At 49.7% G+C, this 16919-nt stretch overlaps 1 long non-coding RNA gene across 1 annotated transcript in view; it reads left to right on the plus strand.

Annotated features, from left to right (window-relative positions):
* The first annotated feature begins 315 nt into the window (after window positions 1-315).
* Window positions 316-16919, plus strand: part of LOC124222872 (uncharacterized) — a 34279-nt gene continuing 17675 nt past the window's right edge. The window contains exon 1 of the long non-coding RNA XR_011177620.1: window positions 316-333. This is a non-coding gene — a long non-coding RNA (uncharacterized lncRNA). The remainder of the gene's footprint in view (window positions 334-16919) is intronic.

Here is a 16919-nt window from a genome sequence, read left to right on the forward strand (position 1 = left end):
TAGTAAATTCCCGGTTGTTCTTCCATGGGTGTTATGTGATACTCGTTGTTGCTGCGAAGCTCTGCGGCGGCCAGGGCCGTCGAAGCTAGAAGCACCCACACGCACAACATCGTCGAATTGGTGGACGGTGGCTCGTACTCCTACACTGGTTGTTCACGCGTCTCGCTTTCTCACTCCCGCACTCTTCTGCGAACACATGCAGATAACATGTTTACACACGCTTTACTGGTACCTCTCACACTCATACTTGCGCACCCTCATACACATGTTTGCTTTGCTCACGGCAATTACTGCGTAGCTCAGCTGTACATTCCGTTATATTTTTTTTTTATGGTACAACTTCAGCAAACTGGCTAGCGGCTCATACCACTGCCAGTTTTACCTTGTCGGCATGCTTCCTTATCCTTTTCCCATTCTCTGCCTCCAGTATTATATTACTATGGTCAGTTATTTGGACGATTTTATATGGGCCATAATATTGGGAGTCGAACTTACCCTCACGAGGTTCCTTAAGGACATAGGCAAGGTCGCTCACTTTACCTGGGAAAGGACGGACTTTCTTGTCGTAGTATTTTTTGGTTGTTTCCTTCGCGCGATTTTGATTTTCACCGGCCATTTCAAGTATTTCGGAGAGGCGTTTTGTTAGCTCGATAATATACGAATTATACGTGGATAGTTTTTCGTCCACGGGGAACTGACTCGGTAGCCGAGGCAGCCTCCCATACACGATTTCGTAAGGGGTGAAATTTGTCGCCTCGTGCACGCTAGTGTTATACGATAATTCCGCGTAAGGCAACAATCGGTCCCAATCGTCGTACGTACCTGCATACTGCTTTATGTATTCCGCTAACAGTATGTGACTTCGTTCGAGCGCTCCGTTCGTCTGTGGTCGATAGCCGGAAGTCGTTATTTGCTTTATGTGAAAGATTTTGGATATTTCGCGTAGTAAATTTCCGGTAAAGGCTGCTCCGCGATCAGTAAGGATCGCACGGGGAGCTCCAAATTGCGCAATTAATCGCCTCGCCATAGCTTCGGCGATCGTAGTCGCTTTTAAATCGGGTATCGGTTCCGCTAAACAATATTTCGACAGGTGATCTTGCATGGTTAGTATGTGTTCATTGCCATGTGGTGTTGTCGGCAACGGACCCACCGTATCGAGTGACACCTTATCAAAAACGTCAGCCGGCGTATCAGTAATGAGCATCGGCTCGCGCGTCTTCGCCCGAACCAATTTACGTTCCTGACAGCCCTTGCAGCGACGAATATAATTTTGCACTTCATTTCTCAGCGGAGGCCAATAAAAACGTTCACGGATTTTACGATAGGTCTTGGTTACCTCTCGATGGCCTCCGACAAGACTCGCATGAAATTCCTCAATTATTTGCGAGTGTTGTTCGTCCGGTGGTCGTCGAATGGCACCGTAGCATATCGTGGTGACTATGTTTGTTTTACCGAGTATCCTGTTTAACCAATCGAGCAGTTTTGTGCGCGGCAGTTCGTCCGTATAGTCTCCCGAGCGTGAAATACGAACCGACTTCACGGCCGCTTGTTGAAGGGCGAATTTAAAATTCTCGAGTCCCTTGAATATGTGCTCGGCGCTTGTTTCGTCGTAGTACCGTTTTTTAATAACAGTACTATAAATTTTATTGGAACCATACGGAGTCACCCCTATTTGTCCGATCGATAAATTCCGGTCTTTAATTGTTTGTCCATCTATCCGACCTAGGTCAGCGAGTAGTTGTCCTACTGAGGTTGATAGTTCTCCATCCGCAGAGATGAAATGGACTAAATTATCTGGTTTGTTTGCTAGACATTCTCGCGAGCTAATTATCGTACTTGTCTTTGCTATAGGGTTTTCTTGGTCAGTTTCCTCTTTACTGGACAAGTCCAGTGAGGACGACGTGATCGAGGACGAATTCGTGTCTTTCGATCCTATTATGATGGAGTCATCAGGAATAATTATAAATTCGCTTTTATTACCGGTGGACTTTTCGGGAGGTGTAGCACGTGGTAACGCACGTGGTTGGTATGGTGTAGACTTTGCAGCCGGGGCCGCATCGTTGCTGGGCAATGACCATCTCACCGTGGGGTGGGGAGCGGGCAGTAGAGAGGTCCGAGCGGGCTGCGAGGTGTCGGGTTCGCGCTCGAGTACAGGGGCCATACTTGTCTTGGGTCTCACTCTCGCGCTTACTCGCGGCATACTCTCTCTCTCTCAGCTGGTTGCTCATCGTTTTCGTCGTCCGCCTCCGTTCCTTCTTCTACCGTGCGTGATGATATCTTCTCCCTCGCACTCAGCCGCCGTACTAGTTCCTGATCCGATGGTGACTTGAACCTACCTTCTTACGCTTTCAAGCGGCTGGCAAGCTCAGCATCTCCGGCGATGTCATCGAAAGGGTCTCGTTCTTGGAGAATCATCCGGGCCTCCGCTTCTACCTCATCCCCCTCCGACAGATGATCAGGCCAGTCAAAATCTGTTTTATCAGGCCCTTTTTTGGGGTCACGGGAGGATTTGGTGTGATGCCGCTCTTCCAAACGCCATAATGATTCGTTGAACTTGTTAATTGAATCTTCAAGAGTTGCCGTTACCGTCTTTGTATTATCTGCTTCCGATTCCTCCGTGCTTCCATCTGAATCGTTGCTGGGGGCGGTGAGCGCGATCGTGATAGTGGCAGGTCTCTGGTCAGACGTCGCGCTTGCGGATTCTGATGAAAACACCGTCTCTTGGGGACCTCCGAGGGGCTCGACCTCTACGGGGGGTGGAGACTTTGGTCTTTCCGGAGGAAGTAACTGTGAGGGCAACATACTGCGGTGCAAGCGCTGTATGGGTGGCCCTGAGCTCTCGGGTTCAGATCCGGAGGGTTTCGCGTCGGCGGGAGGTGGGCGCCTCGCGGGTACTGTAACGACCTTCCCACGCGTGCGTGTCGCCACCGGGCCTGAGCTCTCCGAGCTCCCCTCTCTTCTTTCGGGTACTGTTGGCACCGTGGGCACGTTGCGTAGGCGCGAACGTGTGCGCGACGCCATGACTGATGCGTCGGCCTTGGACGGGCCAGCTGATGTCTCAGGTGTCGTGTCTTTACGATTACCGGAAGGTTTCGAAGATGAAGGCAAAACCTGAGCCTTCTGAGGGACGTTCGTCTCTACGTCCGAATCACTTGTAGACGAGAGTTTCTTTAGGTCTACGGGATTACGGGAAAGTGCATCGGCATTTATGTCACGAGCGCCGCATATTCACTCAAGACTATATTACTGATTATATCAATTATTATTATCTCTAGAAACAAGGAAGCATAGTTTCAGTTAGCCTATATGAAATATTTTATTATAACCAGTTCGTGGAGTAACCAAGCGCAACGGCGTAGTTGGACAGCCAGCAACGTCAGCGTGTTCGCGCCCGCCAGATCCCGGGTGTAATCAACACCGGGATAAGGCGAGCGCGAAATCACGCGCTTCGAGGATGACTGTCGCGAGGCGAGCCTTTGTTCAGGAATTGTGTATTTAGCGAAAACGCCGAATTGTAAATTCAGCGGAAACTCGCTTGCCGCCCGACGTTCCAAGAGGTGTCGGACGAGCGAGCGAAGTCGGTCCCGTCTTGAGACCGTCTGAATAACGACATCAACGGAACCCGGCTCCTTCGAAGCGACCTCGTATAGAGATATAAACCCTTTTTCCAAAACCGAAGATTAGAGCGTAATCGCCTAATCTACCCACGGCCGTAGAAGGTCACTTGCGTCGCGGTGTCAGTCTTACGAAGCTAAAATAAGTGCAAGCGTTATTCCACGAACTCTATTGAGCTGTGTAGCCTGTAAGTGAGTGTGTGAAGGCGTGTATACTTCGGCACCTTCGGGGCTGGAGCTGCAAGCGAGTGAGGGAGAGAACGTGAGTAGTATAAGAACATATTGTAAGCTTCCTTGTTCAAACCTTTTCCGCTCTTTAGTTTTTGGGCTATTAAACATTTTTACTTTGCTTCCCATCAAACCATTCGTACAATATAATTGAAATCTTCCAAACCTATTCCCAGGGAACGCCCTGTAGAGGACGTTCACCTACCAACCTACCTAAAAATTAAATATAAACCTCTGTGAGATCTGAGAGGGTTGAAGCCGTCGCGTGCGAGACCGCTCCGCACGTGACGGAGCAAACTGGTGTCAGAAGTGGGATACTAGGTGATTTTTCTTGGGAATTGGAATCGAGGATTCAATTTTTTCAGTTGAAATTCAAAACCACAAAATTTATCGAATTTTTCTCATTTTTGACAAACGAGGGAGTCGAACTATACGTAATAGAATCGCTCATTCTTCCGATATCCTTCCCTACCCCCGGACTTACCAACATGCCAAATCACGCTCAGGCCAGAGACGCCGCTGATATGACGGCCGACCTGGTGGCCAGTGTCTCCACTATGGTGAAAAATTTGACTATTCAAAATAATTTCGCGAACATACCCGAATTTGACGGGAAGAACATGCCGTTACGGGATTTTTTGCAAGACATCTAAAACGCGTCCATGTTCGTGCCAGCCGCGGCAGAACCGCAGTACCTCGGCGCAGTAATATCGCGATTACGCGGGGACGCGCGAAACTGCATCTACGGCGAGAAGATCGAGAGCATGGCCGGGTTGGTAAAACTGTTGAAAAATCGACTCGCCCGCCGACATACCTACGATTACTATACAGAGGCGCTGTCGACGGTCCGGATAAAACGCGATCAAACCATCGGGCAATTTTACGACAAAGTCCGAATTTTGCTAAGCGGGGGAAGAAGCGCGTACAGGTCATATTTTGGCGTCGATCCGCCGGAATTGAACCGGGACCCGCTCCATCGAATCGCGCTAGGTTTATTCATAAAAGGGTTGCCCACCCATATCGGAGCCGCGGTAGATTTGCGAGAGCCGGAAAGTCTCGAAGCAGTCTTCCAAATCGCCGAAAAGCTAGCGCTTCGAAGCAGTCAATGGAAAGGAATCGAGTCGAGCCAGGAGGAAATGGCGCGTGTTCTTCACGCTTGCTATAACTCCCGAACTCCGTCGCCGACGGCTCGGGAAGGTAAACCGACATCTACTTATCGAAGCCAGTCACCACAACCGGCTACCGGATTTTTTTCTAAACCCGCGGAAACGTCTGATAACCGCGAGACTGCCATGGGAAAGTCATATACTAGTTCGTTAACACCTTGCGGATATACATATTGCTGTAAACAAACCAGGTGTTGCCCGTGCTGCCCGTTAATGCAACGGTCACCTCCGGGACGTTTCCCGCAAAGGGAGCCTCTAAACTGTCCTGGGGCTCGCCGGGTGAATTCCCCTGCAAGCCCGAGCGGAGTGAGCGAGTCGAATCGACCCCGAGAACACCAACAGTCAGTGAGGTTCCTGGAGAACGATGTCTCGTTCTCTGGACCCCCACCGACCAGGAGACCCCAGTAGTCGAACTAAGTGCTCCCGAACTTTGTGACAGGAAGGGAAAATTCTTTCTCGGCACGGGTTCATCAGCCAGTTTAATTAAACTCGATGCCCTCGATCCAGACTTAATTGTAAACACTGACGATAGAATATGGGTAACAGGATTAGAGGAATCGGATATTCCGACACTCGGCTCAGTTGTCCTCCACATCTCTGAAAAACCAGCCAAGTTTTATGTGTTACGAAACCTGCCGCTAAGAAGCGATGCGGTAATCGATAAACCTTATTTTTTCGCGGAAAAAGCCGAAATATCATTTCACCATAATACTCTAGTTACCTCAAGCGATCCCATCCGACCCAAGCCTTTCATAGGCCTACCTCCATCCGACGCAGAACCTACAAAGCGCATGTTAGCGGCGAAAATCGCTCCGGAGAAACGAAGTTATAAACTGCGCGCGCGTACGAGTGAGCAAATAAGCATCCCCTTTAAGAACGCGAATCTAAAAGAGGGATACTTACTGCGAATCGAAACTCAACCGGGTGTTTTTATCGGAGAAAGTATCGTTGCTCCTACGGGAGGATCGTGCTACGTCTTAGCAATAAACACGCTATTCGACGACATCGAATTAGAAATCGAGCCTCAGGAACTCGAAGATTTCGAGCCATATCGGGGAAACGGCTATTGGAGCGGCGAAAGCTCCGACGGTAGCGGTGTAGAGACTACTCCGCCGACGGATCAAGTAGAAGCCATAGTTAAATCATTGCGGTTAGATAGGCTCAATGAGGTAGAACGTGCACATGTTATACATCTCATCGAGGAATACCCTCACATGTATAAGCTACCGGGCGATAGATTGCGATGCACGGATCAAGTTCGCCATCGGATCCCGGCGGTGGACGAGCTCCCGGTAAACGCAAATCAATACAGATTTCCTGTAGTGTATTGGTCAGAACTGGAGCGGCAAGTTGAGAAAAAGCTGAGCGAGGGAATAATTGTTCATTCACGCTTCCCGTATAACTCGCCCGTCTGGATAGTTCCCAAAAAACCCGACTCTCAAGGGAATCCGCGGATGCGCATGGTCATCGATTTCCGTAAATTGAACGAGAAGACGATTTCCGACGCGTACCCCCTTCCGAATATGATAGAAATACTCGAACAGCTGGGAAAAGCCACGTACTTTTCGACATTCGATCTAGCGAGCGGCTTTCAGCAGATCCCGATGGATCGGAGAGACGGTCCAAAGACAGCGTTTTTCACGATAAACGGGCACTACGAGTACGCTCGCATGCCCGGAGGTCTCAAAAACGCGCCCGCGACCTTTCAGCGCCTGATGGATCGGGTGCTGATTGGGTTGCAAGGCACAGTACTGTTCGTGTATCTCGACGATATTGTAGTATTTGCGGAAACTCTCGAGGAGCATAAGACAAAAATCCGGCGTCTCATGCAACGTCTCGAGGAAGCTAACCTCGTCCTCGAACCGAATAAATGTGAGTTCTTGCGTAGCGAAGTCGCGTATCTCGGGCATATCGTTAGCCGCGACAAGTTGCGAATGAACCCGAAGAAGCTAGAGGCAGTGTGTAAATTCCCGCACCCAAGGACGCAGAAAAACGTGCGGCAATTTCTGGGACTCGCCGGTCATTACCGTCGGTTTATTCCGGATTTCGCTGCCATATCCAAGCCCTTATCAGACTTACTCAAAAAGGGAAAACCATTCGTATGGGAGCGAGAGCAGAAAAACAGCTTTCGCAGGCTTCGCAAGGCCCTCTGTCGAGAACCGATCTTACAATACCCCGATCTATCTAAACAATTTATCTTGACGACCGACGCCTCGGAATTTGCACTCGGAGCAGTATTGTCGCAAATTCACGATGGCCACGATCTACCGGTCGCGTACCACTCTAGAATCTTCACCAACGCTGAAAAGAACTACAGAACTACGGAACTAGAGTGTCTGGCCATAATCGATTCAATTGAAAATTTTTCCACGTATCGCTATAAAAGAAAATTGAGGCTCGTGAGCGATCACAAGCCTCTGAAATGGATGCGTTCTACGCTTGATCCAGGCAAGAGGCTGAACAGATGGAAAATTAGGTTATGTAAATACGATTATGAATTTCAACATAAGCGAGGGCGTGAAAATGTAAACGCCGATGCACTCTCCCGTGATTCCGTAGACCTAAAGAAACTCTCGTCTACAAGTGATTCGGACGTAGAGACGAACGTCCCTCAGAAGGCTCAGGTTTTGCCTTCATCTTCGAAACCTTCCGGTAATCGTAAAGACACGACACCTGAGACATCAGCTGGCCCGTCCAAGGCCGACGCATCAGTCATGGCGTCGCGCACACGTTCGCGCCTACGCAACGTGCCCACGGTGCCAACAGTACCCGAAAGAAGAGAGGGGAGCTCGGAGAGCTCAGGCCCGGTGGCGACACGCACGCGCGGGAAGGTCGTTACAGTACCCGCGAGGCGCCCACCTCCCGCCGACGCGAAACCCTCCGGATCTGAACCCGAGAGCTCAGGGCCACCCATACAGCGCTTGCACCGCAGTATGTTGCCCTCACAGTTACTTCCTCCGGAAAGACCAAAGTCTCCACCCCCCGTAGAGGTCAAGCCCCTCGGAGGTCCCCAAGAGACGGTGTTTTCATCAGAATCCGCAAGCGCGACGTCTGACCAGAGACCTGCCACTATCACGATCGCGCTCACCGCCCCCAGCAACGATTCAGATGGAAGCACGGAGGAATCGGAAGCAGATAATACAAAGACGGTAACGGCAACTCTTGAAGATTCAATTAACAAGTTCAACGAATCATTATGGCGTTTGGAAGAGCGGCATCACACCAAATCCTCCCGTGACCCCAAAAAAGGGCCTGATAAAACAGATTTTGACTGGCCTGATCATCTGTCGGAGGGGGATGAGGTAGAAGCGGAGGCCCGGATGATTCTCCAAGAACGAGACCCTTTCGATGACATCGCCGGAGATGCTGAGCTTGCCAGCCGCTTGAAAGCGTAAGAAGGTAGGTTCAAGTCACCATCGGATCAGGAACTAGTACGGCGGCTGAGTGCGAGGGAGAAGATATCATCACGCACGGTAGAAGAAGGAACGGAGGCGGACGACGAAAACGATGAGCAACCAGCTGAGAGAGAGAGAGTATGCCGCGAGTAAGCGCGAGAGTGAGACCCAAGACAAGTATGGCCCCTGTACTCGAGCGCGAACCCGACACCTCGCAGCCCGCTCGGACCTCTCTACTGCCCGCTCCCCACCCCACGGTGAGATGGTCATTGCCCAGCAACGATGCGGCCCCGGCTGCAAAGTCTACACCATACCAACCACGTGCGTTACCACGTGCTACACCTCCCGAAAAGTCCACCGGTAATAAAAGCGAATTTATAATTATTCCTGATGACTCCATCATAATAGGATCGAAAGACACGAATTCGTCCTCGATCACGTCGTCCTCACTGGACTTGTCCAGTAAAGAGGAAACTGACCAAGAAAACCCTATAGCAAAGACAAGTACGATAATTAGCTCGCGAGAATGTCTAGCAAACAAACCAGATAACTTAGTCCATTTCATCTCTGCGGATGGAGAACTATCAACCTCAGTAGGACAACTACTCGCTGACCTAGGTCGGATAGATGGACAAACAATTAAAGACCGGAATTTATCGATCGGACAAATAGGGGTGACTCCGTATGGTTCCAATAAAATTTATAGTACTGTTATTAAAAAACGGTACTACGACGAAACAAGCGCCGAGCACATATTCAAGGGACTCGAGAATTTTAAATTCGCCCTTCAACAAGCGGCCGTGAAGTCGGTTCGTATTTCACGCTCGGGAGACTATACGGACGAACTGCCGCGCACAAAACTGCTCGATTGGTTAAACAGGATACTCGGTAAAACAAACATAGTCACCACGATATGCTACGGTGCCATTCGACGACCACCGGACGAACAACACTCGCAAATAATTGAGGAATTTCATGCGAGTCTTGTCGGAGGCCATCGAGAGGTAACCAAGACCTATCGTAAAATCCGTGAACGTTTTTATTGGCCTCCGCTGAGAAATGAAGTGCAAAATTATATTCGTCGCTGCAAGGGCTGTCAGGAACGTAAATTGGTTCGGGCGAAGACGCGCGAGCCGATGCTCATTACTGATACGCCGGCTGACGTTTTTGATAAGGTGTCACTCGATACGGTGGGTCCGTTGCCGACAACACCACATGGCAATGAACACATACTAACCATGCAAGATCACCTGTCGAAATATTGTTTAGCGGAACCGATACCCGATTTAAAAGCGACTACGATCGCCGAAGCTATGGCGAGGCGATTAATTGCGCAATTTGGAGCTCCCCGTGCGATCCTTACTGATCGCGGAGCAGCCTTTACCGGAAATTTACTACGCGAAATATCCAAAATCTTCCACATAAAGCAAATAACGACTTCCGGCTATCGACCACAGACGAACGGAGCGCTCGAACGAAGTCACATACTGTTAGCGGAATACATAAAGCAGTATGCAGGTACGTACGACGATTGGGACCGATTGTTGCCTTACGCGGAATTATCGTATAACACTAGCGTGCACGAGGCGACAAATTTCACCCCTTACGAAATCGTGTATGGGAGGCTGCCTCGGCTACCGAGTCAGTTCCCCGTGGACGAAAAACTATCCACGTATAATTCGTATATTATCGAGCTAACAAAACGCCTCTCCGAAATACTTGAAATGGCCGGTGAAAATCAAAATCGCGCGAAGGAAACAACCAAAAAATACTACGACAAGAAAGTCCGTCCTTTCCCAGGTAAAGTGAGCGACCTTGCCTATGTCCTTAAGGAACCTCGTGAGGGTAAGTTCGACTCCCAATATTATGGCCCATATAAAATCGTCCAAATAACTGACCATAGTAATATAATACTGGAGGCAGAGAATGGGAAAAGGATAAGGAAGCATGCCGACAAGGTAAAACTGGCAGTGGTATGAGCCGCTAGCCAGTTTGCTGAAGTTGTACCATAAAAAAAAAATATAACGGAATGTACAGCTGAGCTACGCAGTAATTGCCGTGAGCAAAGCAAACATGTGTATGAGGGTGCGCAAGTATGAGTGTGAGAGGTACCAGTAAAGCGTGTGTAAACATGTTATCTGCATGTGTTCGCAGAAGAGTGCGGGAGTGAGAAAGCGAGACGCGTGAACAACCAGTGTAGGAGTACGAGCCACCGTCCACCAATTCGACGATGTTGTGCGTGTGGGCGCTTCTAGCTTCGACGGCCCTGGCCGCCGCAGAGCTTCGCAGCAACAACGAGTATCACATAACACCCATGGAAGACCGACCGGGAAATGAGCAGCTGTCCCACGCAATCTCGTGCTTATCAAAGTACGACATAGCGATTCGACCACCGGTACAAGTACCAGCACCGCCACGAGTAACAGCACCCGAACCAGCACCGGCTGAGGCGGCGGTCTCGACCGTCTCATCGAAGCTGGCGGCACCTCCGACGGCGAAGACGACCTCAGCAACGATGACCCGGGCGGTGGACAAGGTGAGGCGCGGCATCTGTCTGACCTGCGGGAGGAACGGAGACAACCAGCACTGGGAGGAATGCTACCTGAAGCGCCTACACGCGGGCCACTGCGTCGAAGCCTTCGGTCGCCTCCTCGGCGAAAAGGAAGCCTCTGCCGCACGAGCAGCTCCTAAGGCCACCCGAGAGGTCAAACCAACCCGGAAAACCGACGCACCCGTGCTGGCGACGACGTCACGACCCCATCTACCTGCCAACACAAAGGAGAAGGGGGTACAAACCGGGCGGGACACAAAAGAAAAGGGGGTACAAACCGACCACCTGGTCGTCTTGGGGGGAGAGGAGGCTCCATTCTTGATCGACTACAGGAGGTTAACCAAGGTGATGATCCCCGCAGTCCGCACGCGAATCCTGGGCCGTTGGATCGCCCTCGAAAGGGAAATGAACCAACTCCTTGGACCCGCAAAGGAGGAAGCACCAGCCGAAGGCAACCTGATCGGCTGGGAAGAACCGGCCGGTGAGATGCCAACCGCAACGCCAGGATCTCCGGCAAACCTCTCGGACGTCCTGCAGGATGAACCGGAGGTCGTCGAGGATCTGATCCGGTGGGAGGAATCACCAAGCGGACCTCCACTTGCAACCCTCCAGGCCGAGCCAGCAGAGACGAAAAGAAACGAGGACACCAAGGCCGTCTGAGGACACCCGAGGACGCCAAGGACGAAGCTCACGAGGGCGACGCAGCTGGCGAGACGCAAGGACGACCGAGCGACGAGCCAGCAGTGTGGTGACAAGTGAGTGACAAAGCCAAAACCAGAAAGTGTCGTGTGTGTGTATGAGCGGGTCATGAAAGAGCGTATGTGCAATACACAAACAATGTAAATACCAATTGTTCGAAATATGCGGTCAGCGGTGAGCCAACCCTCCAGTGTCCGTGTCACCGTCGGCCCGGCGCACCGAGTCGATGGGGGCATCGACACCTAAGGGGGGAGGGATGTCACGAGCGCCGCATATTTACTCAAGACTATATTACCGATTATATCAATTATTATTATCTCTAGAAACAAGAAAGCATAGTATCAGTTAGCCTATATGAAATATTTCATTATAACCAGTTCGTGGAGTAACCAAGCGCAATGGCGTAGTTGGACAGCCAGCAACGTCAGCGTCTTTGCGCCCGCCAGATCCCGGGTGTAATCAACACCGGGATGAGGCGAGCGCGAAATCACGCGCTTCGAGGATGACTGTCGCGAGGCGAGCCTTTGTTCAGGAATTGTGTATTTAGCGAAAACGCTGAATTGTAAATTCAGCGGAAACTCGCTCGCCGCCCGACGTTCCAAGGGGTGTCGGACGAGCGAGCGAAGTCAGTCCCGTCTTGAGACCGTCTGAATAACGACATCAACGGAACCCGGCTCCTTCGAAGCGACCACGAATAGAGATATAAACCCTTTTTCCAAAACCAAAGATTAGAGCGTAATTGCCTAATCTATCCACGGCCGTAAAAGGTTACTCGCGTCGCGGTGTCAGTCTGACGAAGCTAAAATAAGTGCAAGCGTTAAGCCACGAACTTCATTGAGCTGTGTAGCCTGTAAGTGAGTGTGTGAAGGCGTGTATACTTCGGCACCTTTGAGGCCGAAGCTGCAAGCGAGAGAGGGAGAGAACGTGAGTAGTATAAGAAAATATTGTATGCTTCCTTGTTTGAACCTTTTCTGCTCTTTAGTTTTTGGGCTATTAAACATTTTTACTTTGCTTCCCATCAAACCATTGGTACAATATAATTGAAATCTTCCAAACCTATTCCTAGGGAACGCCCTGTAGAGGACGTTCACCTACCAACCCACCTAAAAATTAAATATAAACCTCTGTGAGATCTTAGAGGGTTGAAGCCGTCGCGTGCGAGACCGCTCCGCACGTGACATTTACATTTTCACGCCCTGGCTTATGTTGGAATTCATAATCGTATTTACATAACCTAATTTTCCATCTGTTGAGCCTCTTGCCTGGATCGAGCGTAGGACGCATCCATTTGAGAGGCTCGTGATCGCTTACGAGCTCAAATTTTCTTTCATAGAGATACGTGGAAAAATGTTCAATTGAATCGATTATGGCCAGACACTCTTGTTCCGTAGTTCCGTAGTTTTTTTCAGCGTTAGTGAAGATTCTAGAGTGGTACGCGACCGGTAGATCGTGGCCATCGTGAATTTGCGACAATACTGCTCCGAGTGCCAATTCCGAGGCGTCGGTCGTCAAGATAAATTGTTTAGATAGATCGGGGTTTTGTAAGATCGGTTCTCGACAGAGGGCCTTGCGAAGCCTGCGAAAGCTGTTTTTCTACTCTCGCTCCCATACGAATGGTTTTCCCTTTTTGAGTAAGTCTGATAAGGGCTTGGATATGGCTGCGAAATCCGGAATAAACCGACGGTAATAACCGGCGAGTCCCAGAAATTGCCGCACGTTTTTCTGCGTCCTTGGGTGCGGGAATTTACACACTGCCTCTAGCTGCTTCGGGTCCATTCGCAACCCGTCGCGGCTAACGATATGCCCGAGATACGTGACTTCGCTACGCAAGAACTCACATTTTTCCGGTTCGAGGACGAGGTTAGCTTTCTCGAGACGTTGCATGAGACGCCGGATTTTAGTCTTATGCTCCTCGAGAGTTTCCGCAAATACTACAATATCGTCGAGATACACAAACAGTTCTGTCCCTTGCAACCTAATCAGCACCCGATCCATCAGGCGCTGAAAGGTCGCGGGCGCGTTTTTGAGACCTTCGGGCATGCGAGCGTACGCGTAGTGCCCGTTTATCGTGGAAAACGCTGTCTTTGGACCGTCTTTCCGATCCATCGGGATCTGCTGAAAGCCGTTCGCTAGATCGAATGTCGAAAAGTACGTGGCTTTTCCCAGCTGTTCGAGTATTTCTATCATATTCGGGAGGGGGTACGCGTCGGAAATCGTCTTCTCGTTCAATTTACGGAAATCGATGACCATGCGCATCCGCGGATTCCCTTGAGAGTCGGGTTTTTTGGGAACTATCCAGACGTGCGAGTTATACGGGAAGCGTGAATGAACAATTATTCCCTCGCTCAGCTTTTTCTCAACTTGCCGCTCCAGTTCCGACCGATACACTACAGGAAATCTGTACTGTTTTGCGTTTACCGGGAGCTCGTCCACCGTCGGGATCCGATGGCGAACTTGATCCGTGCATCGCAATCTATCGCCAGGTAGCTTATACATGCGAGGGTATTCCTCTATGAGACTTATAACATGTGCACGCTCTACCTCATTGAGCCCATCTAACCGCAATGATTCAATTATGGCTTCTACTCGATCCGTCGGCGGAGTAGTCGCTACACCGCTACCGTCGGAGCTTTCGCCGCTCCAATAGCCGTTCTTCCGATATGGCTCGAAATCTTCGAGTTCCTGAGGCTCGATTTCTAATTCGATGTCGTCGAATAGCGTGTTTATTGCTAAGACGTAGCACAATCCTCCCGTAGGGGCAACGATACTTTCTCCGATAAACACACCCGGTCGAGTTTCGATTCGCGGTAAGTATCCCTCCTTCAGATTCGCGTTCTTCAAGGGGATGCTTATTTGCTCACTCGTACGCGCGCGCAGTTTACAACTTCGGAGGAGTTCGGGAGTTATAGCGAGCGTAAAGAACACGCGCCATTTTGTCCTGGCTCGACTCGATTCCTTTCCATTGGCTACTTCGAAGCGCTAGCTTTTCGGCGATTTGGAAGGCTGCTTCGAGACTTTCCGGCTCTCGCAAATCTACTGCGGCTCCGATATGGGTAGGCAACCCTTTCATGAACGAACCTAGTGCGATTCGATGTAGCGGGTCACGGTTCAATTCCGGCGGATCGATGCCAAAATATGACCTGAACGCGCTTCTTCCCCCGCTTAGCAAAATTCGGACTTTGTCGTAAAATTGCCCGACGGTTTGATCGCGTTTCATCCGGACCGTCGACAGCGCCTCTGTATAGTAATCGTAGGTATGTCCGCGGGCGAGTCGATTCTCCAACAGTTTCACCAACCCGGCCATGCTCTCGATCTTCTCGCCGTAGATGCAGTTTCGCGCGTCCCCGCGTAATCGCGATATTACTGCGCCGAGGTACTGCGGTTCTGCCGCGGCTGGCACGAACATGGACGCGTTTTGGATGTCTTGCAAAAAATCCCGTAACGGCATGTTCTTCCCGTCAAATTCGGGTATGTTCGCGAAATCATTTTGAATAGTCAAATTTTCCACTATAGTGGAGACACTGGCCACCAGGTCGGCCGTCATATCGGCGGCGTCTCTGGCCTGAGCGTGATTTGGCATGTTGGTAAGTCCGGGGGTAGGGAAGGATATTGAAAGGATAAGCGATTCAATTACGTATAGTTCGACTCCCTCGTTTGTTAAAAATAAGAAAAATTCAAAAAATTTTTGTGGTTTTGAATTTCAACTAAAAAAAATGGAATCCTCGTTTCCAATTCCCAAGGAAAATCACCTTGGATCCCACTTCCGACACCAGTTTAGTCTGTCACGTGCGGAGCGGTCTCGCACGCGACGGCTTTAACCCTCCAAGATCTCACAGAGGTTCATATTTAATTTTTAGGTGGGTTGGTAGGTGAACGTCCTCTACAGGGCGTTCCCTGGGAATAGGTTTTGAAGATTCCAATTTATTGTACCAATGGTTTGATGGAAAGCAAAGTAAAAATGTTTAATGGATCAAAAACTAAAAAGCAGAAAAGGTTCTAAACAAGGAAGCTTACAATATGTTCTTATACTACTCACGTTCTCTCCCTCTCTCGCTTGCAGCTTCGGCCTCGAAGGTGCCGAAGTATACACGCCTTCACACACTCACTTACAGGCTACACTGTTCTATAGAGTTCGTGGCTTAACGCTTGCACTTATTTTAGCTCCGTAAGACTGACACCACGACGCGAGTAACCTTTCACGGCCGTGGGTAGATTAGGCAATGACGCTCTAATCTTCGGTTTTGGAAAAAGGATTTATATCTCTATACGTGGTCGCTTCGAAGGAGCCGGGTTCCGTTGATGTCGTTATTTAGACGGTCTCAAGACGGGACTGACTTCGCTCGCTCGTCCGACACCCCATGGAACGTCGGGCGGCGAGCGAGTTTCCGCTGAATTTACAATTCGGCGTTTCCGCTAAATACACAATTCCGGAACAAAGGCTCGCCTCGCGACAGTCATCCTCGAAGCGCGTGATTCCGCGCTCGCCTTATCCCGGTGTCGATTACACCCGGGATCCGGCGGGCGCGAAGACGCTGACGTTGCTGGCCGTCCAACTACGCCGTTGCGCTCGGTTACTCCACAAACTGGTTATAATAAAATATTTTATGAAGATGATTTATCTTGACCTTGGAGATTTGTTGATTAAAGTTATTCTTGGATATGAAGGTCACAACTCAAAACACTTTTTATCGTGTTAACGTTTCGGCCCTGGTGGGGGCTCCTCCTCAGAACGATTTTATTTAAATATCTGTCACGAACAAAATAAAATAAAATAATGTACAAATAGGCTTGACAAAATAAGACATATTGGTGTAAATAATATGCAAAGGTGTTGAAGCAAGTATAAAAGAGGAATTACCTCATATGAGATGACACTTCCATTTACATAAATGCGTGTAGGTAATAGATGAATAAATAGAACAAAACAGGTAATAAAGACAAAAACCGAAACACACTACGTTCCCGACACGTAACTCCCACAAATTCATAATTATTGTTGGTTTGATAAAATGAATTAAAATACACAGCCGTCATGGTTGAGTCAGAGCACATGAGCACACGTGGAACGTCTAGTGTGTAGTGGGAGGAGGTCGATCTCGATAGTTATCAGAGAACGCAGAGTCAACGAGTTAAACGGAAAACAATTTTTTTGTTAAGGAGGTAAAATCGAGAGAAAGCTCAGTCGGTAACGGACAATTTACAATGGTCGTATCACAGAGGTGTAAATATTACTTAAATGTTCTATGTCTTGTTTACGGTTGACAGA

Source organism: Neodiprion pinetum, chromosome 7, assembly GCF_021155775.2.
Source record: "Neodiprion pinetum isolate iyNeoPine1 chromosome 7, iyNeoPine1.2, whole genome shotgun sequence".
NCBI classification, from domain to species: domain Eukaryota; kingdom Metazoa; phylum Arthropoda; class Insecta; order Hymenoptera; family Diprionidae; genus Neodiprion; species Neodiprion pinetum.